At 35.3% G+C, this 22725-nt stretch overlaps 1 pseudogene; it reads left to right on the top strand.

Annotated features, from left to right (window-relative positions):
• The first annotated feature begins 4392 nt into the window (after positions 1-4392).
• On the top strand, positions 4393-20932 carry LOC109703127 (olfactory receptor 6C65-like; annotated as a pseudogene).
• Positions 20933-22725: the final 1793 nt, after the last annotated feature.

The following is a 22725-nucleotide window of genomic DNA, read 5'->3' as shown; positions in this document are numbered from 1 at the left end:
CAGTCTAGCCATTATGCATTTGACATGTTTGGAGAAGGAAAAATGATTTTGTCTGCAGCTACTGAAATATTGATGCTGTTTGTGAACAAGCACACCATAGGAAATCATCACAGCTGTGGGTTTAGCTAAGTTGTACAGCTCTTGCCTTGTAGGCAAGAGGTCTTAGAGGTTTGATACCCAGGACTGCAAAACACATTTTTAAAAAGGAAATAAAAAGAAAAAGAAGAAAGAAAGAAAGAAAAAGAAAATCTTCTATAATATAACAATGATGCCTTCATAGACAATTACAGAAAAACAACTTAGTAGTAACTATTATTGTGTTTCTCTTGCCTGTTACTTTATTTTATGGTGCTCTTTATAGTTTAAACCTCATTTTGTAAGATATTAAGGTAAAATTTTCCTTGAAGTACAAGAGGAATAAATGTTTCCCAAAGAACAAAGTTATAACTTGCTTTTCCCTTTACTGAAGATATTGAATTGAACTTGTATTCCATTGTCTGAGAGATAGTGATTTGTATTTGGAAAGATTATGTTCTTTTCAGAGTTGCTTTATTTGATATTTTATATGGGTAGCTAGGCATGAATGGCTCATGCCTGTAATCCTAGCTAGTTGGGATGCTGAGATCAGGGCAATCACTGTTGGAGGCCAGCCTGGGCAAACAGTTCAAGAGACACCCATCTCCAAAATAACCAGTGTAAAATGGGCTGGAGGTATGGTAGATAGCCTGCTTTGCAAGTGTGAAGCTATGAGTTCAAACTCCAGTCCATCAAAAAAAAAAAGATTTTGTTTTTTACTAGTGTAAGAGACAAAGGAATAGCCTTTACTGTTCACCATTCATTTGATAAGTGATTTGTTTTCTGCCATCTTTCTAGCTGAAGATATGCAGGGGAAAAATAATTTTTCATGATCTAATTTCCTTTATAAAAATAGTCATTTACTTAATTCAATTTTTCCACACATCTAAAAACAATAATATTGTAAAGGAGGGTAAATAAGAATACCCACAATGCAAGCCTTCAGCATAAAAAAAACCCACAAAAATCATCCCCAATTGTATATCAAAGTAAGGAGTAATCTAAGAATTCTGTAAAGTGTAACAGTTTTCTATGCTGTATTACACATTACCACAAACAACATCTTAAATGGGCACACTTTGTATTGTCTCACAGTGTCTGTATGTAAGAAACCTGGATCTTTTGCAACATTTCAATTAGGGCTTCATGAGGGTGGAATCCTTCTGAGGCTCAACTGGGGGTGATGGGTCCACTTCTAAGATTGTCCTAAGGTTTTCAGGTTGTTGACAGAATTACATTTGTTATGGTTGTGGAATTTTAGGAAGCTTCTCCAGAGTTAGCAATGGATATAGACACTCTAGAACATGTTAACTCTAGCAAGACTCTGTGTATGTAACACAAACACAGAGTGAGAACACACCATCTTTGCCATTCTATATTGGTTAGAAGCAGGGTAAAGACTGGCAAACTCATGGAGAAGAGATTGTGTAAGGGCATGAACACCAAAGATGAGGGATCATAGAGACTCAAATTCTACTTGCCATGTTGTAAAAAAGAAATATTTTCTTACAAGCTTGATGTAAATGTAAGGTGTAAAAAGTTTGTGCCCAAAACATACTAAACATGACATTTAAAGGTACCTTTTTTTTTGGTTTAAATCTACTGTCAGTCAGGTGTGGTGGATTACACCTATAATCCCAAGTATTTGGGAGACAGAGATTGGAAGAATCCTGGTCAGTCCAGGCAAAAAGTTAGCAAGATTCCATCTCAACAAGAAAAGGAACTGGGTGTGGTGTCATGCTCCTGTCCTCCTCGCTATGTGCAAGTGTAAGTAAGAGGATCACGGTTCAGGCCTACTCTCCTGAAAACACAGAAGAAAAAGCTCTGAGAATGTGGCTCAAGTGGTAGTGGTAGAGTGCCTACCTAGCAAGTGTGAGCCCCTGACCTCAGCCCTAGTACCAGCAAAAAACGGAACAAAATAAACTGTTCTTGATTGAAAATTCTCTTAAAAGAAGACAGTAAACCTAGGGTACCACATTTTTCAACTTATCCCCATAGATTTCCCTGAGGAGGCAAGTCCAGATGGATAGAAGAACACTTTTAAGGATAAAATTAATTCAAATTCAGCATCCATACCAAACATAATGTAATGAAACAATTCAATAGCTTTTAGATACTGTAACAGACTCCAGTTGCCCAACAAGAAAATCAGACAGCAACAATAGCATGAGCACTTTTCCTGCTTTATTTCTAATGTGAACAAAACAACAAATAAGGAGATTTTTTCTAGATACCAATTTTATGAGTTTTATGTTTATAGTATATAGTTTCTCAATTTTATTGCATCTTGATTATGTACCTATTTTATAACTATGTTTTGCTTAAAATAAACTCAATTTTATTATCAAATAAAACATTTGAATGGCACATCTCACATTTCATTTCCTAGTGGACCTTTCCTTATTTTGTGTTTTTGTGTTTATATGAAAATACTGTTCATATTACACTGGCAGACATTTGGTTCAAGTTAAAGTATATTAGAAATATGAAATATGAAATAACTAGACTATTAATTCCTCATTTTTTTTGCATTATACACTTTTCTGACATTTAATGCTATTAAATCATTTCTTAAAACTGCCTAATTAAAATTATGCATTTGATCATTAGATCGTGCTCATCAATACCATCTCTACCCAGAAACAGTTTAATGTAGCATTTCTATATCCTCCGTGTCTGTTTTGAACAACTATATGCTCATTTTGAAAAGAATATGTAAGTTTCCTAACCAGAAGGTGCATATGCTCACTGTTTTCACAGTGCCAGGTCCTGTTTTAGCCTTGATTTCATGGTACAGCATGGGCCACATGGTCTGGCATTCCCATGATTCCGTTAATTAGAACCCAGGGATCCATTATGCTAATGACCTATCTCAAGTTAAACTGTAAAGTACCCAAATCTGGGGTCACATTTTTAATCTGTTCTCTCTAAATTCTCAAATGCTAAGTAGTTATTTTAAGAAAAATGTAATATTTTGCTAATTCACTGAACTAAAGTGGCTGATCTTTCCCAAAGAACTTTAGGTCTACTCAGAAAACTGATTTTTCACCTTTATTTGTGCCATAGAATGTCTTATTGGAGTTTATTTTAGGCCATGATTGCATTCTAACCTCATAAATCATGTTTTCTCCTTGAAAATTGCTAGAGAGCCATTTAAAATAGTAATTGGAATGATAATTTGAAGCAATTATCCATCAAGTAATCATTCTTTCATCAGTCTTTCTCTGCTTCAGGCAAAACCTAACGTTAGAGGTGAAATTCTATATTCCCTCAATACCTAATGACTCCCAAGGGAACCTGATTAGTGTGTTGCCAAAATTAATTGTGTTGTAGGTGAAGAGATTTCTTTGGGAGAAAAGAGTTCCGGAAAACCTGTCATTAAACAATGTCAGAAAAATCATGAAACACCTGGCATTTAAATCCTCCCTCAACATTTTTGGAAGTATGTTGATTGGCTATTTCTATACCAGTTGGATTTTGGATTAAGAAATGGATGGTTTATGTAAAAAACTTTTAAAAATAATTTAGTGGCTATACAAAAGTGAGTTAATTTGATAAAAGGTATAAAATGCTCTAAGCTTTATCTATCTAAAACATCATTTATCTATTATTGCAGATAGCAGAAAACTAAGTTTAAACAATGATTTGACCAATGTAAAAGTGAGTATATTTATTCTGGGTCCATTATTACCTATCTTTCTGAAACATAGTCCTATTAACTATTAATCTCTTTGAAATTTTTTATGAAGGCATTTTGCCAATTCTTGCATTACATTTTCTGCTTAGGTTTTCCTGAATTTGTTACAAGTGAGTTCAGAAATGTACAACACCTGACTCAGGAAGAAGTTAGGCAGGACTTTCTTAGCTACACCTCAGTGGTATTGCTCAGTGCAGACATAAGAGACACAGGACACATTGCTCCTTCCAGTGTCATCTGCATGGTTCCTAATGCCTCACACTTTAATTTTGTTTATTAAAGCAGATTACAATTTTGGTTCACTCAAGAATCATCAACGTGGATTTTCTCTTACTAGTACTTCAGTGGTAGATCATACTACACAACTCAGGAACATGTTGAGTATCTACCTCACCAAGACTCTAAAATCTCCATTTTATTAGCACACATTACTACAGGTGTCAATATCAGTCAAGATTAGCTCAGGTCTTACAGATAAAACAAAGCCCTGAATCCTGAGGCCAGTACTAATCAGGGTCACAAAGACATTTTTTGAATTATCATTTCACTCATTCATAAATAAAATAAAATTGATGCTGAATTTGGGTTAAGTTCTGGAAATGGTATAGTAGGAAACAAACATGGATGCTATCCTGTTGTCATGTACTACTTATTGTGACCTTAGGCAAGTGACACACCGCTCTGAATACTCATCTGCAAAATTAGTCTCTAAAATAGAGCCCAGTAGGAGGATTGCTGGGGATAGAGTAAAGCTTATACAGACATTTTTTATAATAACAAAAAGAAGAGAAAGTAGGAGAGTAGGAGAATAAAATTAATTATAGTTTATGGTATATGATTTATTATCATTGTTACTATTATTATTGTTATCTTCCTCACATCTTTCCTTTCCCTGTCATATAGTTGAAAACGAAGGAAGTTATCAAATTATTCTTTTTCAAAGCAGAGCTGCTTGATAAAACTGTCATGCTATAACTTTCTGAAATAATATATTTAGTCAGTGGGATTAACTTGATTTATTTTACTGTTTATATGATTATATTTGTGAAGTCAAGTTGAAACTTTTTATTATGATCCTGTTCATTAATAAAGGCTGACATTGTACTTGTGTCAACTTCAATCAGAAAAATGCTAACAGTGCCAATTTTACATAATGGCAAGTGCAGATGAAGTTGGCTGAATTTCCTATAAAAATAGTTTCTATGAACATATCAAGAATCATTTTCAAAAAAAATTGACGTATGACCCAAAAATAAGCTTTCCAATGAGAAAATTATAGCTTTATTTATGGTTAAGTTTTCAAAATTACTATGCATGTCTTCTGATAAGTTTTTAATCCTCCTCAAGTACAATGAAGCTAAGTACTAATTATCATTACCCATTTTTATAACTTAAAATATCTCTTCTGGGTGTGAACGCAGTAATTGAAAATACATGACAGAGAACTGTCAAAGCTGAGATTATAACATGGTTTTTTTTTAATGTGGTAAAACACAGATTAATCTTCTCCCTGTCAACAAATTCTAAAATGAGCCCTCAATTCTGACGGACAGCTGTTTTGTCACATGTTGCTGAATGCATCTAGGAAGGTTTTTCTGCAGAATAAGAACACTACCAGTGCATTTGTACTCATTTAGCACATTGGCATTCTTCTTTTTTACTTGCAGACCTGTCAGAATTCAGAGCTTAGCCATTTCAAATAAGAGCTCAGTTAGAGAATTTATTCTTCTGGGACTTATGGATAACCCAGAGATACAAGTTGTGATATTCTTCTTTTTGTTGATCACGTACTTATTGCATGTAAGTGGAAACATGATCATCATTATGCTAACACAGTCAATTGTTCATTTGAAAACTCTTACGTACTGTACTTCTTCCTCAGGAATTTCTCTTTCTTAGAAATTTCATTTACAACAGTCTGCATTCCTAAATTTTTGATCAGCATTGCTACACGGGACACAACCATTTCCTAAAATGCTTGCATGGCACAAGTATTTTTATTAATCCTTCTGGGATCCCCAGAGTTTTTTCTTCTGGCTGTCATGTCCTATGATCGCTATGTGGCTATCTGCAAACCTCTGCATTATGCAACTATCATGAGCAACACAGTCTGCAATTGTCTTGTAATCAGCTCCTGGCTAGCTGGTTTTCTGATCATTTTCCCCCCAGTGATTATGGGCCTCCAACTGTATTTCTGTGACTCCAACATTATTGATCACTTCACCTGTGACTCTTCTCCTATGCTGATGATTGCTTGCACAGACACAAGGTTTCTAGAGCTCATGGCACTTTTCTTAGCAGTATTCACACTTAGGTTAACTTTGGCCTTGGTGGTTCTCTCCTACACACTCATTCTTAGAACAATTCTAAAGATCCCTTCCAGCCAGCAAAGGAAAAAGGCCTTTCTACTTGTTCTTCCCATATGATTGTGTTGTCCATTTCCTATGGAAGTTGCATTTTTATGTATGTAAAAATGTCTGCAAAAGAAGGTGTGGCTCTAAGCAAAGGGGTAGCAGTACTCAATACCTCTGTGGCTCCCATGCTGAATCCCTTTATTTACACCTGAAGGAACCAGCAGGTAAAACAGGTCCTTAAGGACTTCACCAAAAGAATGGTATCAGTAAACAAGCACTAGGCATTCCGAAATGTATAGCTGAGATCACAAATAACTTTCTAGGCAATAGATACTCATAAAGGAATAAAGTACTCACAGAGTCAAACAATAGCAGAGCTTGCTTCTAGTGATAAGATACATTAAATAGCCAACATATCAGAAAAACAAATTACCTGCTAATTTAATCTTTAGTAAGTGAAAAATGGTATTGCTAAAAGAAAACACAATAGAAGGGGTGGTGAGTAGAGTTCAAATTGGTCAAAGATTTCATAGTCATTTTAAAGCTCCTTTAAAAAATTTTTTTCTACATTCAAATGTATTTTCCTGTAGTTTTCATTTCTCTCTTTTTCTGTAATTTGATCACTCTATGTCAAGCATTTTGATAGTGTATGGTGTATCTATAAAACAAATGGGTGGTATTTGCTTTTAAAAGATACACAGTAAGCTCCACATAGCTTATTCACATTCTACCTGAAAATAAATGATCCTAAAGAAATTTCACATCAACTCACTTTTGGAGGGAATCTAATTTGAAATCTTACAAATCTGTGCTTCTGATAATTTTGAAGAAAGGGCTGTTTCTACTTTTCTTTTCTCCTGAAGGAGATATTCAGAATTTCCACAAAGAAAGATAATGGAGAAACAATGGCCTTCTGTGAAAATGAGGTATTTCAAGCTATCCTAAACAACAAAAAAGATTTGTTGATGCCTGGAGCAGTTGGAAAAAATTATCTTCTCCAATTATCTTGATTTCAGGCAAGTTACTTGAAATGACTATTTTTATATGAAATGCACTAACTCTGAATTTTAGCATGTCATATTATCATAAATTTTCACTATCAAATAGGCAGAAGTGAAGATCACAAAAATTCAGCCCATGAAGTTGCTGCAAATCATGCAGGATTTATACAACCTATCTATTATGCATATAGTGATTTGAGAACAAAGTTGTTGGTGTCCAAATAAGTAAAGTTAGTTCAAAGACAAATCTTATACCTATGATGTTTTAAAATAGTTACTGTAAGTAGTGCACTATTCAATTAATAGATCTGAAAATACTAAGAATAGATGTGAAATTCAGAACCCTCAAGTTAAGAAAAACAAAAGTTATGGAAAACCACAAAAGATATGTGAAAAACAATGAAAGTAAGAAGAACACTACTAAAACAATAAAATTGTGTAATTATGTGATACAAAGGTAATAAGGTGCTATATGCAAAAATATAAAAACTATTAGTTAAACTTAATAATTAGCAAGTATTCATAGAGCAGCAGATAAACCGAATGAATATTTTTAACTTAAATGAATTATGAAAAATACAGTTCTAAGCCATGCCTCCAAAATATTCATGATTTTATTAATATTTTAAAATTTACATGCACAAACAATTCATTTGAAGTACATATTTTGTGGACTCTAAAATGATTGCAAAAATGATTCACTTAGTAATATACCAAAATATCCATCAGATATACACATCTACCCTACATACAATCCTACTATAATGGTTCAATACTTTAAAAAAGATACTATCTAGGTCAGAATGAGAAACACAAACATATTTGATTATTAGGAAACTTTCAGATAAAAGTTATCATGTTATCTTTAAAATAGGTTAGACAAGAAAAATACTTAAAATATCTTAGTATATATTAATATTTGCCATGAATCATAACTGAAAAGTAGGAAAAAAATCTCTTAATTAAAATGGATAAGAAAGTAATCATGCCAGGACTATAAAGAAAAAAAATATTAAATGAAAAACTGAAATTTTATTGAGAGGAAATGTATCATTAAGAAATGACAAAAACATAACAATGCCATGCTCTCCACTGTGTATTCATTAGTTCAGAGACTTTCACTGTAGGTCATTTAGTGGATGCTAAATCACACAAAACAGAAGCAAACTCTACAAACATTCAAAATGAGAAGACAAATATGCTTTTTTCTCTGATATTTTCTATGAATGTCTCCCAGATAATTTTATTTTTTAGTAGTTACTTTATTCATCTTCATTACATATATTATACTCTTGTACAAGTATCCCACAATTTATTTATCCATTCTCTCTTTGTGGACATTTTTTAAAAATCTATTATCACATTATTGTCATACTGTTGGTACATGGTGACATTTACAAACGTTCTTCCAAATATCAGAGTTGAATTCACCCTATCCATCATTCTCTTTACCTGTTCTCCCGCCCTAGATAACTTTACAAATCAGCAAAAATGATATGGTATACTTATAAGAAGTTGGAGTTGTAAATAAATGGAAAGAAATCTGTGCTCTTGGATTGGAGGAATTAATATTATTAAATATTCATATTACTTAAGTAAACTATGTATACAATGCATCCCTGTCAAAATCCAAATGCCATTTTTTCAAAGACATAAAAAATCCTTAAATTAGTACTGGACCACAAAAGACCTTAAAACACCAAACCAATTATGAAAAGAACAAAGCATGATTTGAAACTATATTATAGCACTGCAGTAATTAAAACTGTATGGTACTGGAATTAGAAAGACATACAAAGCAATGACACAGAATATGGAGCCTGGAAACAAACCATGTATATATGGTCAACTAATCTTTGATAAGGCCTCACCACCTTTGCTGGCCTTACAACGCAGAAGGCATAATCTCTTCAGTAAATGGTGTTTGGAACATGGGATATTCACATGCAAGTGAATGAAATTGTGTCCTCATTTTATACCATTTATAAAACTTAACTTGAAATGGATAAACAATTTAAACATAAGACCCAAAACACTAACACACCTAAATAGAGAAAAAAAATGTCCTTGACATTGCTCTTAACAATGATTAGTTTTTGATAGGACACCAAAAGCACAAGCTATAAAAATAAAAATAAATAAATATGAATACATTTAACTAAAAGCTTTCTGCATGGCAAAGAAAATAATCAACCTAATGAAAAAGCAAGTAGAGAATGGAAGAAAATACAAACCATATATTGGATAAGGGGTTAATATGAGGAACTCCTACAACTCAATAGAAAAATAAAACAATTTATTAAATGGAAAATGTCCCTAATAGACATTTTTATAAACAAGACACACAAATGGCTAAAAAGCATATGGAATGTATCTCAACCTCATTACCCATCAAGGAAATGCAATTAACAAACATAGTGAGATAGCACTTTATACTTGTGAGAATGGCAATCATGAAAAATAGATGTGACAAGTATTTGTGGGAGTGATGAGAAAAGGGAACCTATTGCCTCCTGGTTTCCTTTTTTTTAAAATTATGATGTGCATGTTTTATTCATGCTACTAACCATAGGAAAAGCCAGCAAGCTGAAGATAAAAAAGAGGAGAAAAATCTTTTGAAAAGTTGTTTCTCTCTGATTAAATAGAAATAGTTTTCATCTTCAAAGGGAGCAGGACTTTAATGTATTTTAAATGCTCCACTATGCTTAACCTGGTCAGCTCTGCTGCTGGTAGACAACAGCAACACAGGAATGCCCTGCACCTAGCTCCATGTCCAAAACCAGGTATGTGTCTCCTGGTCCTACTTTATGCACTTCTGTATACTTTATGTACTTCTGTATGGACCAAACTTCAAACAGCTGCCCTGAGACTTTAGGGAGAAATGATTGCAGCTCAGACATCTACAGTTATACCTGGGAATTTGAGTAGCCCCTATTGCTTGAGACTGAAGGACAAACATCATCAAGGAATAAGACTTTCCCTTTCATCAGGCAGTTCTCCTCTGGGAGGGAATACTTACTGAGCATCTAGTATGTTAGGTACAAAGATAAGAAATGGCCTGCCTGAGCCTCTTGCACCTAACAGGATAAAAAAAGAAAACAGAGACCCAAATAACATGGAAAAAAGAGGTAAGTCAAGGTTGCTAGAAAGGTTTAAGAGGCTCGTTGAGATCAAAGAAAGGAGGAATGTAATAGGGAGACAGAAAAGGCATTGGAGCGATGATAGAAGGATGTGTAGAATTTCTTCATAAGAAAATTTCTGCATATGTAAATTTTTGTGAAACTCAGAGACATTCTGGAGGATGTTCATGGGAAAGACATTCTGGGTGGCCAAGGCTTCGTGCATCCATCAGGGAGTGGGCAGAATAGAAGTTGGTACAATAGCTTGAATAGCCTTAAAGTAGGGCTAAGCAAGATAGAAACTCAGGGGACTGGCTAAAGTCTAGGGGTAAATGGCTTTGGATTTCATAAACTCAGAGGCCCATAGAATTGGAAGAGATTTTCAAAGGATCTGGTCCAAGAACTGCTCTTCCTGTGGCAGACTCTCTCCTGCGACCATGGCAGACATCACTCACTATCCTGGTACTTTCTTCTTCTAAGCCAGAAGGAAGGTTACAGTGATTCTCAACAAAGCAAACACCTGCTTATTTCTAATGAGAAATTAGTGATAGGTTCATTGATGATTTCTTGTAGTTAGTGAGTCACTTTTCTGTCTGTTGCTCTCAAAATTCTCTTTGGTTTTGACTTTCAACAGTTTGATTATAATGTGTCTTGATGTGGTTTGCCTTGAGTTTATCCTGCTTGGAATTTGTTTAGCTTCATGGGTTTATCTTACATCAAAAACTGCCTGCACCCAGACCGGCATTTGACAGCTCTGTGCCTCTAATAGCTCTGCCCTTGTGGCTCATAGAACTTCTTTTCTGGCTCCCTACAGAGACTTTCCCTCCTTTTGGAACTTCTTCCTTCATCTGTGTCAGTTCTGAGTTTGGGCTTCCAGCACAGCCCTCTGAATCCTGCAGCCTCTTTAACCCTGTCTTAGCACTTCCTATATGTTGTTATTGTACAAAGCATAATTGTGATCTGAGAGTTAATATTAGTAACTAAAACTGGAATAAAAGAACCTTTGTGGCCAATGGCTTAGGCTATCAAGTGACAACAGTAGTACTGGTGAATTAACAGCAACAAAATTGGCATACCTTGTGAATTTATTGTTATTTAATAAATTCTGACCTTGTGAAAAGAAAACAAAAAACAATTGGGAGGTTTTCAGCCTCTCAGATATCATTTCTGCCCCATTCTTAGATGTGATTCACACAATGCTTATGTTGATCTGTTTGGAAATGGTAACAAACATAAATGTGAAATTTGAGTTGATTCCCATTTTCAATGAACACTAATGGCTTAGTTGAATTGATTCCCTATGTAAGCTTCAGTTGTAAAGCCTTATTACAGTTGTGTCCTGTGAGTTCAGCATTGCTTTGTAGGTTGTTTTATCAGGTACTTGTTCACAGACCTCTGCCTTATTTTGCCTTTCATATTTTAAGCTGATTTCCTCCTGGTTTTAAGGATAATGCATGTACCATATGAAAAGGAAGATCAAAGGATAATAGATACCTAGCTAACATCTTTTTTTTAAAAATTTTATTATTCATATGTGCATACAAGGCTTGGGTCATTTTCCCCCCTGCCCCCACCCCCTCCTTTACCACCCATTCCATCCCCTCCCTCTCCCCCCATCCCCTCAATACCTAGCAGAAACAATTTTGCCCTTATTTCTAATTTTGTTGTAGAGAGAGTATAAGCAATAATAGGAAGGAACAAGGGTTTTTGCTGGTTGAGATAAGGATAGCTATACAGGGCATTGACTCACATTGATTTCCTGTGCTTGGGTGTTACCTTCTAGGTTAATTCTTTTTGATCTAAACTTTTCTCTAGTTCTGGTCCCCTTTTCCTATTGGCCTCAGTTGCTTTTAAGGTATCTGCTTTAGTTTCTCTGCATTAAGGGCAACAAATGCTAGCTAGTTTTTTAGGTGTCTTACCTATCCTCACCCCTCCCTTGTGTGCTAAAGCTTTTATCATGTGCTCAAAGTCCAATCCCCTTGTTGTGTTTGCCCTTGATCTAATGTCCATATATGAGGGAGAACATACAATTTTTGGTCTTTTGGGCCAGGCTAACCTCAGTCAGAATGATGTTCTCCAATTCCATCCATTTACCAGCGAATGATAACATTTCATTCTTCTTAATGGCTGTGTAAAATTCTATTGTGTATAGATACCACATTTTCTTAATCCATTCATCAGTGGTGGGGCATCTTGGCTGTTTCCATAACTTGGCTATTGTGAATAGTGCCACAATAAACATGGGTGTGCAGGTGCCTCTGGAGTACCCTGTGTCACAGTCTTTTGGGTATATCCCCAAGAGTGGTATTGCTGGATCAAATGGTAGATCAATGTCTAGCTTTTTAAGTAGCCTCCAAATTTTTTCCAGAGTGGTTGTACCAGTTTACATTTCCACCAGCAGTGTAAGAGGGTTCCTTTTTTCCCGCATCCTCGCCAACACCTGTTGTTGGTGGTGTTGCTGATGATGGCTATTCTAAGAGGAGTGAGGTGGAATCTTAGCATGGTTTTAATTTGTATTTACTTTATTACTAGAGATGGTGAGCATTTTTTCATGTGTGTTTTGGCCATTTGAATTTCTTCTTTTGAGAAAGTTCTGTGTAGTTCACTTGCCCATTTCTTTATTGGTTCATTAGTTTTGGGAGAATTTAGTTTTTTAAGTTCCCTATATATTCTGGTTATCAGTCCTTTGTCTGATGTATAGCTGGCAAATATTTTCTCCCACTCTGTGGGTGTTCTCTTCAGTTTAGAGACAATTTCTTTTGATGAACAGAAGTTTTTAGTTTTATGAGGTCCCATTTATCTATGCTATCTCTTAGTTGCTGTGCTGCTGGGGTTCCGTTGAGAAAGTTCTTACCTATACCTATTAATTCGAGAGTATTTCCTACTCTTTCCTGTATCAACTTTAGAGTTTGTGGTCTGATATTAAGATCCTTGATCCATTTTGAGTTAATCTTGGTATAGGGTGTTATACATGGATCTAGTTTCAGGTTTTGCAGACTGCTAACCAGTTTTCCCAGCAGTTTTTGTTGAAGAGGCTGCTATTTCTCTATCATATATTTTTAGCTCCTTTGTCAAAGACAAATTGGTTATAGTTTTGAGGCTTCATATTCGGGTCCTCTATTCTGTTCCACTGGTCTTCATGTCTGTTTTTGTGCCAGTACCATGCTGTTTTTATTGCTATTGCTTTGTAATATAGTTTGAAGCAAGGCATTGTGATACCTCCTGCATTGTTCTTTTGACTGAGTATTGCCTTGGCTATTTGTGGCTTCCTGTGTTTCTATATAAATTTCACAGTAGATTTTTCGACCTCTTTAATGAATGTCATTGGAATTTGATGGGAATTGCATTAAACATGTAGATTACTTTTGGGAGTACAGACGTTTTTACTATGTTGATTCTACCAATCCATGAGCATGGGAGATTGCGGCACTTTCTATAGTCTTCCTCAATCTCTTTCTTCAGAAGTGTATAGGTTTCCTTGTAGAGGTCTTTCACATCTTTTGTTAGGTTTACACCTAGGTATTTGATTTTTTTTGAGGCTATTGTAAATGGAATTATTTTCATGTATTCGTTTTCAGTTTGCTCATTATTAGTGTATAGAAATGCTAATGATTTTTCTATGTTGATTTTATATCCTGCTACCTTGCTATAGCTATTGATGATGTCTAGAAGCTTCTGAGTAGAGTTTTTGGGTCTTTAAGGTATAGGATCATGTCATCTGCAAATAGGCATATTTTGACAGTTACTTTACCTATTTGCATTCCTTTTATTCCTTTTTCTTGCCTAATTACTCTGGCTAGGAATTCCAGTACTATGTTTAATAGGAGTGGAGATAGTGGCATCCTTGTCTGGTTCCTGATTTTAGGGGGAATGGTTTCAGTTTTTCTCCATTAAGTATAATGCTGGCTGTAGGTTTGTCATATATAGCTTTTATAATGTTGAGGTAGTTTCCTTCTTTTCCTATTTTTCTTAGAGCTTTTATCATGAAATGGTGTTGGATCTTATCAAAGGCTTTTTCTGCATCTATGGAGATGATCAAGCGGTTTTTGTCTTTGCTTCTGTTAATGTGGTTTATTACATTTATTGATTTTCGTATGTTGAGCCACCCTGTCATCACTGGGATGAAGCCTACTTGGTCATGATGAATAATCTTTTTGATGTGCTGTTGAATTCGGTTTGCCATTATTTTGTTGAGGATTTTTGCGTCAATGTTCATTAAGGAGATTGGCCTATAGTTCTCCTTTTTGGAGGTGTCTTTGCCTGGTTTTGGGATAAGTGGAATTCTGGCTTCATAAAATATGTTTGGCAGTTTTCCTTCCCTTTCTATTTCGTGGAACAGTTTAAGGAGGGTTGGTATCAGTTCTTTTTAAAGGTCTGATAGAATTCAGCAGAGAATCCATCAGGTCCTGGACTTTTCTTTTTGTGGAGACTCTTGATTACTGCTTCAATTTCATTTTGTGTTATAGATCTATTCAGGTGATTAATTTCCTCTTGGTTCAGTTTTGGATGATCATATGTATCTAGAAATCTGTCTATTTCATTAAAATTTCAAATTTATTTGAATAAATGTTCTCAAAGTAGTCTCTGATGATTTCCTGAACTTCCATGGTGTTTGTTGTTATCTCCCCTTTTGCATTCCTGATTCTACTAACTTGGGTTTTTTCTCTCCTCATTTTAGTCAGGTTTGCCAGGGGTCTATAAATCTTGTTTATTTTTTCAAAGAACCAACTTTTTGTTTCATTAATTCTTTGTATGTTTTTTTTGGTTTCTATTTTGTTGATTTCAGCTCTTATTTTTATTATTTCTCTCCGATTTGTTTTGCGATTTGCTTGTTCTTGTTTTTCTAGGAGTTTGAGATGTATCATTAGGTCATTGATTTGGGATCTTTCAGTCTTTTTAATATATGCACTATATAAACTTTCCTCTCAGGACTATAAACTTTCCTCTCAGGACTGCCTTAGCTTTGTCCCATAGGTTCTGGTAGGTTGTGTTTTCATTTTCATTTTCTTCCAGGAACTTTTTAATTTCCTCTTTTATTTTATCGATGATCCATTCTTCATTAAGTAATGAGTTATTTAGTTTCCAGCTGTTTGCATGTTTTTTGTCTTTACTTTTGTTGTTGAGTTCTACTTTTACAGCATTGTGATCAGATAGTATGCACGGTATAATTTCTATTTTCCTGTATTTGCTGAGACTTGCTTTGTGCCCTAGGATATGATCTATTTTGGAGAAGGTTCCATGGGCTGCTGAGAAGAATGTATATTGTGTAGAAGTTGGATGAAATGTTCTGTAGACATCTACTAGGACTATTTGATCTATTGCATATTTTATATCTTGGATTTCTTTATTGAGTTTTTCTTTAGATGACCTATCTATTGATGATAGTGGGGTGTTAAAGTCTCCCACAACCACTGTGTTGGCATTTATATATGCTTTTAGGTCTTTCAGGGTATGTTTGATGAAATTGGGTTCGTTGACATTGGGTGCATACAGGTTGATAATTATTATTTCCTTTTGGTCTGTTTCCCCTTTATTAGTATTGAATGTCTTTCTTTATCTCATTTGATCAATGGAGGTTTGAAGTCTACTTTGTCAAAGATAAGTATTGCTACTCCTGCCTGTTTTCAGGAGCCATTGGCTTGGTAAATCTTCTTCCAGCCTTTCATCCTTAGCCTATGTTTATTTCTGTCAGTAGATGGGTCTCCTGTAAGCAACAAATTGTTGGATCTTCCTTTTTAATCCATTTCATTAAGCGGTGCCTTTTGATGGGTGAATTAAGTCCATTAACATTAAGCGTTAGTACTGATAGTTATGTGGTGATTCCTGCCATTTAGTTGTCCTAGTTGTTTGAAGGTTTGATTGTGTGTACCTAAGTTGAGTTTACTCTCTACTTTCTTGCTTTTTCTTTTCCTGTGGTTTGGTGCTGCCTGTCTTTTCATGGTTAAATTGGGTTTCACTTTCTGTGTGCAGAATCCCTTGAAGAATCCTTTGTAGTTGTGGCTTTGTGGTCATATATTGTTTTAGTTTCTGCTTATCATGGAAGACTTTTATTGCTCCATCTATTTTGAATGATAGTTTTGCTGGGTAGAGTATCCTGGGGTTGAAGTTATCTTCATTCAGTGCCTGGAAGATCTCACCCCACATTCTTCTTGCTTTTAATGTTTCTGTTGAGAAGTCTGCTGTGATTTTTATGGGTTTACCTTTGTATGTTACTTGTTTTTTCTCTCTTACAGCCTTCAATATTCTTTCCTTAGTTTCTGAACTTGTTGTTTTAATGATGATATGTTGTGCAGTAGTTCTGTTTTGATCTGGTCTGTTTGGTGTCCTGGAGGCCTCTTGCATCTGTATGGGAATATCTTTCTCTAGATTTGGGAAATTTTCCGTAATTATTTTGTTGAATATGTTACGCATTCCCTTCACTTGCCCCTCTTCTTCTTCGATGCCCATGATTCTCAAGTTTGGTGTTTTGATGGAGTTGGTGAGTTCTTGCATTTTCTTTTCACAGGTCTTGAGTTTAATTAATAGTTCTTTGTTTTTTCCTTTAATTACCATTTCACCTTCAAGTTCTGAGATTCTGTCTTCTGTTTGTTCTATTCTGCTGGATTGGCCTTCCATTTTGTTTTGCAGCTCTGTTTCATTCTTTTTTCTGAGGTTTTCCATATCCTGGCTATTTTCCTCTTTTATGTTGTCTGTTTTTGTCCTGAGTTCATTTATCATTTATTCATTGTGTTCTCTCTTTCACTTTGGTATTTATACAGTGCTTCTATGGTTTCTTTTATTTCTTCTTTTGTTTTTTCAAATTCTCTATTTTTGTTGTCTTGGAATTTCTTGAGTGTCTCCTGTACATTTTGGTTGACCCTATCCAGTATCATCTGTATAAAATTCTCATTGAGTACCTGTAGTATGTCTTCTTTTAAATTATTCTTGTGGGCTTCACTGGGTCCTTTGGCATAGTTTATCTTCATTTTGTTGGAGTCTGGATCTGAGTACTTGTTTTCTTCATTCCCTTCTGGTTCCTTTACTAATTTTTTGCTGTGGGGAAGCTGGTTTCCCTGTTTTTTCTGTCTTCCCATCATTATCTTTGGTGTTATTACTGTCCCTGTACTGTGTGCAATTAAGTATTTTCTAGCTTGTAATAATAACAATGGTAATATTTAGAATGGAAGGGTGAGCTGAGATGGAAAGCAAGAAGTTAAAGAAATGGGAAAAACAAATACACAGACTAGAGGGAGAAAACAGAACAAGGTGTCAGACAAGAAGATTTCAAAGGTATAAACAGGGAGCTTTAGTGCACTAATCGACAGTAAGCTGAACAGACATTAGAGAGACAGAGAGAGGATTGAAAATTAAAAATAAAAAAAATTTAAAAATAAAGGTAAGAATAAAAATAAAAAATAAGTAAATGAAAGAAAAATCTATTTATAAAAATGTATTAAAATAAAATGAAAAAATAGAATATTTAAAAAACCAAAAAACCTCCAAGTTCAAATGCAGTGAAGTCACAGTCTCCAATCCTGGAGATGGTGCCTCAGATGTTGTTCTGTAGTTGTCTCATCAAAGGGGACGAATAAAGAAGAACAAAACTACACACACATGCACAATAATAACCCCACCAAGTGTCCCAAGTTCAAATGCAATACAGTTTCAGTAAGTTTTTCATCTTGTAGGTGTAATTTGGTTGTTCTCTCATTAAAGGTAGGGAGAAAAAGAAAAAAAAAAAGAGTCTGGAGACAGTTCTGAGAATGGTTTCTGCAACTGTGGCTTGCCTGCCTGCTGTTGTCAGCCTGCTGTTGCTGGAGGCATTATTTATGCAGATCTCTGGGATGAGCTTAGCACTCACCTGGACCCTCAGGCTTTGTTGCTCAGATTTCTCCTGTGCGTGAGCCTGTACTACAAGCTTTCCCCTTTCCAAGCACTGGGAAAGGTGACATTGCACTCGCATTCTCAGGCCTGCATGTTTATTTACAGTTCATGTGGGAGGTGGGTCTTTCCCCCTCCTCTGTTCAGTTCTCCTCCCACCACCACTTTCACAAGCTTTCCTGCTCCTGATTACTGGGTGGTGCTGATGCTCCTGCCAGCCGCCATGTTTGTTTACAGCTCACGTGGGAAGTGGGTCTTCCCTTCTCTCCTGTGGAGTTTTCCTCCCTCCACCACTCTCGCCAGCTTTCCTGCTCCTGGTTGCTGGGCGCGAGCCCTCGCTCCTGCCAGAGGCTCTCCGGCTCACCCGGCTTGTTTATTTATAGTCCTGGGAAGGATTCCCTTCCCCAATCTTCGGCGATCAGTGCACCCCACCCTCTTTCTTGCGTGTCTTATTTGTTCTTATTGCTTATTAGTCAGTTTCTCTTTTTCCTGGGGTGAAGGTCAGTCTGTCCAGGGGGCTATGCTGCTCTGGCCCAGGCTTGTCTGTGGGAGTTCTACGGTACCGTGAAGTTCACCTGGTCTGCATCTTCCCAAGCCATCTGGGTGCCGGTGACTGGCGGCCCGGGGGCCTTCCTTGTTTCTCCGTTTAACGTGAAGTGGAGATTCTCTGTGCCAGCAGGAGGTGTGGAGGGGTCAAAGTTATGACTTTTCTCAGTGATTATGCCTGCAAAGTGTGTCTCTGGTGTCTCTCCAAGATTTCACTACAGGAGGCTCACTTTCTGCTTCCTCCCTCTAGCCGACATCTTGGAATCCCTAGCTAACATCTTGCTGAATAAATTCTTCAGTATTTTCCTTGGACCTATGTCATATAACAGCCAATTAAAATATGATTTTTGAAATTGATCTTCTGTATCAATTCATTAGTGCCCAATTCCTATTTATCTCAAAAGACATTAAGAATTTATTTGCCTTAAAGAATATTTCTGAAATTATGTGTAGCAAAACACATTAAAAGTGATATTTTTACTTTCTTCCTAGGGAAGGATAATGTAGATGGTTGGGCTATTCTGTTCAAATAATTATAATTTTTTTTTTATTTTATATGAGTAAAACTGCCATCTAAAATGGTGGAATATGTCAGAATTCCAGATGTTGGACAATGTTGGAGCTTTCCCAAGAAGAAGACATTTCACTGGATGCTTTGAGATGAAACCTCAAGGAGTTTGTGAGGGAATTTGCAGTTTTATGGGAGTAGAGAAAAAAATTTATTTCTCCACCTCCCACTGACCCACTGCTTGACATGATTTAAGTGAATTGAGCACACCATGCTGTGTTCAATATTTCACTTCTACCACCCATAGTTTGATAATAGGTGAGTATTTTCAAGTCATTTTCCTATTATCTTTCATCTTCTTTTCTCTGATGCAGTGGATTTCATATCTCTTTTTGTTTCATATACACATAGATAATAACTACGCACAGACGACTTGGGATCCGTGGGTATATGGTCCTAAGAAGACTACCATCGAAGATAAACCATGAATTCTCAGGATGCATAGAGTTCTGTGCTGTGCTGCAGATGCTTGACTCATTTTCCCCATAATGCCACTCACCTTTTGCTAAAGAGATGCTGCCTTTCAATAAATCTAAACTTTTTCACTTTATCATTTAAATTAAGTGTGTTATGCTCCCTTTTTGGCTTGGGAGGGTTACAATAATGTTTTACTTTGCTTTGGGGGGGCACCATTTACTTTTTGGGAGGCATATTTTCACAAATTAAAGGCAAGGAAACACTTAACAGATCACATATGATTTAAACATGACTTATGGTAATGAGGGACTGAAGCTTTGCATCAACTCAGCTGCTTTGTCTGCTGTGTGCATGTGAACATAAAGTTTTTGCTTTATAAATTTCTTTTGATGTTTTTATCTATTATTTTTTGACCATGCTTGGTCAAAATTGCATGTACTAAATCCATGAGTAAGGTGGGATTACTGTATATATTTTAGGTTAATTTGATAAATGGAAACATGAAAACATATTAAATGATAATTTCTAGAAATTAGCTGAAATATGAGGGCCATTCTTCCCCTAATATTTGTGCATTGTGCATTGATAAATTTAGAAAGACCAGGTTCATGTTAATGGCATGGATATCCAAGGTAGTTCTGAGTAACACGTAAAGTGTGTTTTGTAGATGTGATTGTAATATATGAGCATTAGTTTATAATATTTAAGTATTTTCTGACCATGCTGTTTGATGCCAAAGTAGAATTTTAAAAATAGTTTAGTAATTTTTTTATCAATCAACAAAAACACTACACTAATTGAATTGTAACAGAAAGACTCTTTGTTTTAAATCAAGAATGAAGGTGGGATTTCATTGTAATATGTGGAAGTAAAATGTATAATGAACTGAAAGAAATGGGATGCTGCTTACTTGTACCATTATTAAATGTTGAAAATAAAAAAATTAGTGGCTTGGAGTGTATGAGCTTTGTTTTAGCTTTGTTCACTCTTATGACCACCTTGACATTAATTCTCTCCTACACTTACATACTCAGAACAATTATGAAAATCCCCTCAGCTCAACAAAGAAAAAAGGCCTTCTCAACCTGTTCCTCACCTATGATTGTTGTCTCCATCTCCTATGGAAGCTGCATCTTCATGTATGTGAAAACATCAGCAAAGGAAGGAGCAGCTATGCTCAATACCTCGTCGCTCCTATGCTGAATCCATTTATTTACACTCTAAGGAATCAGCAGGTGAAACAAGCACTTAAGAATGTTGTGAGAAGGATACTTGCCTCAAAAACATTGATTTGAATACGATTTATAACTGAAACATGCACTCAATTTTAATAAGAAGACCAATAAACAAAACATTTCCCTGTGTTAATTTTATTAATTTATGGATGTATATGTATATACTTTCTTTCATGTGTCTGTGTGCATATGTACCTGTGTTTGGGTAGTATATGTAGGTCCCATTTTATCTTCTTCTTGGTTATGAGGCAGGCTAGACTTAGGGAAAGGTTGAGACTCTTAAAACATATGAATATTGTATTTCAGGTTAAACATTCTTCTCTTTCTCTGAGCCTTCTTTTCAATTATAAATGTGTGCAGATTATTCACACATTGTTGTGGTGACAACTCAAACCACCCCAGCACAGCCCAGGGACCACCCATGCCCTTCCTCACTCATTATCATTGGTGGTTAGGAATCACCAGGTTCTTCCTTTCCTATAAATTAACATAGATTTTTAAAAACACCTAGAAAGAGAAAAGACTTTCTCTCTACTTCCATCTTCCACATAATCCCACTATGGCCTTTTGTAACTTTTTTCCCTATCCTTCAGTAAACTCCATTAACTCTCATACCACACCCATGTGTCCCAAGTGGATGTTCCCATGTGGGCACAAAGAACTTGGAAATCTGATCAGAATCTGCTCACCTGCTGACAGCATTTCCAGAAATTGAGTATACTCTGTTTTTAATGGTATTGCCATTTTTTAATGATGCATAGAGAAAACCAGGCAATGGGATATAGGAATAATCAAGGACAAACAGTAAATAAAAATTAAACAAGGTGGAAAGAAAGATGTTAATTTTTATATTAAACATGAAAGTTAATTTACAACTTATTTATAACCTACACAAAATTAAGAAATTGAACTTATGTCTGTGGACATTACAACAGATCAGTAAGAGATATAAATATTTTAGCTAGCTATTGTTTGTAAAACAGGTTGTTACATTTATTATTATTGTAATTATTATACTTAGTTATAAGGGTTTAAATAAGAAAAACTTATATAACTGACTTTTTAAAGAACAATTTCATGAGTGTAGAACTTTTCTAGTTATAATTGTTACTTATAATTGTTATTTAATTATTACTTAAAGGCGGGGCAATGGCAAATAATCACATTTTTGTAAATCATTCCTAAAAAGAGCACATATTTGACTGGGGAATGACACTCTAGGAACATTTCCTTCCCTAAGATTGGGAGGTAGACATTTATATCTATACAGTGTTCTCACTAAAGATATTGTTTTGTCTCTTTTATCAGTATCCCAGTCTATTCTTGATAAGATTTGCTTGTAGTATGATCTGAGATAACATTGGTTGCCAAATAAACATTAAAAATAAAAACAATGAAAAAATGATTTAGTAGATTGAAAATGTAATGAAGATTTGAGAGATCAAGGAAATTTCCACTTAGCTTAGGAGCTAGAGATAGTGATTGATGTACCCATTACTAACTTTTGCTATTAATCCCTCTTACATGCTTCTCTTGCTTCCTGTTTTTAACATATTATAATGTCACTCATTACTACTTTGCTTCTTTGTTCCATAGAGAGGATAGTCTTATATCACTTAATAAATTGTACTCTTTCCTGTAGATGCCAACTCACTCATTTAAGTAGTTCAGTACATTCTGTTTTTAAATTTAGCAGCTCTATTGAGGCATATTTTTTTCTTTTATTGTTCTGGGTGGGAGTACATTGTGGCATTTGCACAAATTCTGACAATGTATCAAATATATCATACTTGAATTCACCCCCTCTACCGGTCTCCTCTTTCCTCCCTTCCCCCCAGACCCTGATTCGTGGA

Source organism: Castor canadensis, chromosome 8 (assembly GCF_047511655.1).
Source record: "Castor canadensis chromosome 8, mCasCan1.hap1v2, whole genome shotgun sequence".
Taxonomy (NCBI): Eukaryota; Metazoa; Chordata; class Mammalia; order Rodentia; family Castoridae; genus Castor; species Castor canadensis.
Note: the sequence above shows the minus strand (reverse complement) of the source record. Positions and strands in the feature narration are given on the sequence as shown.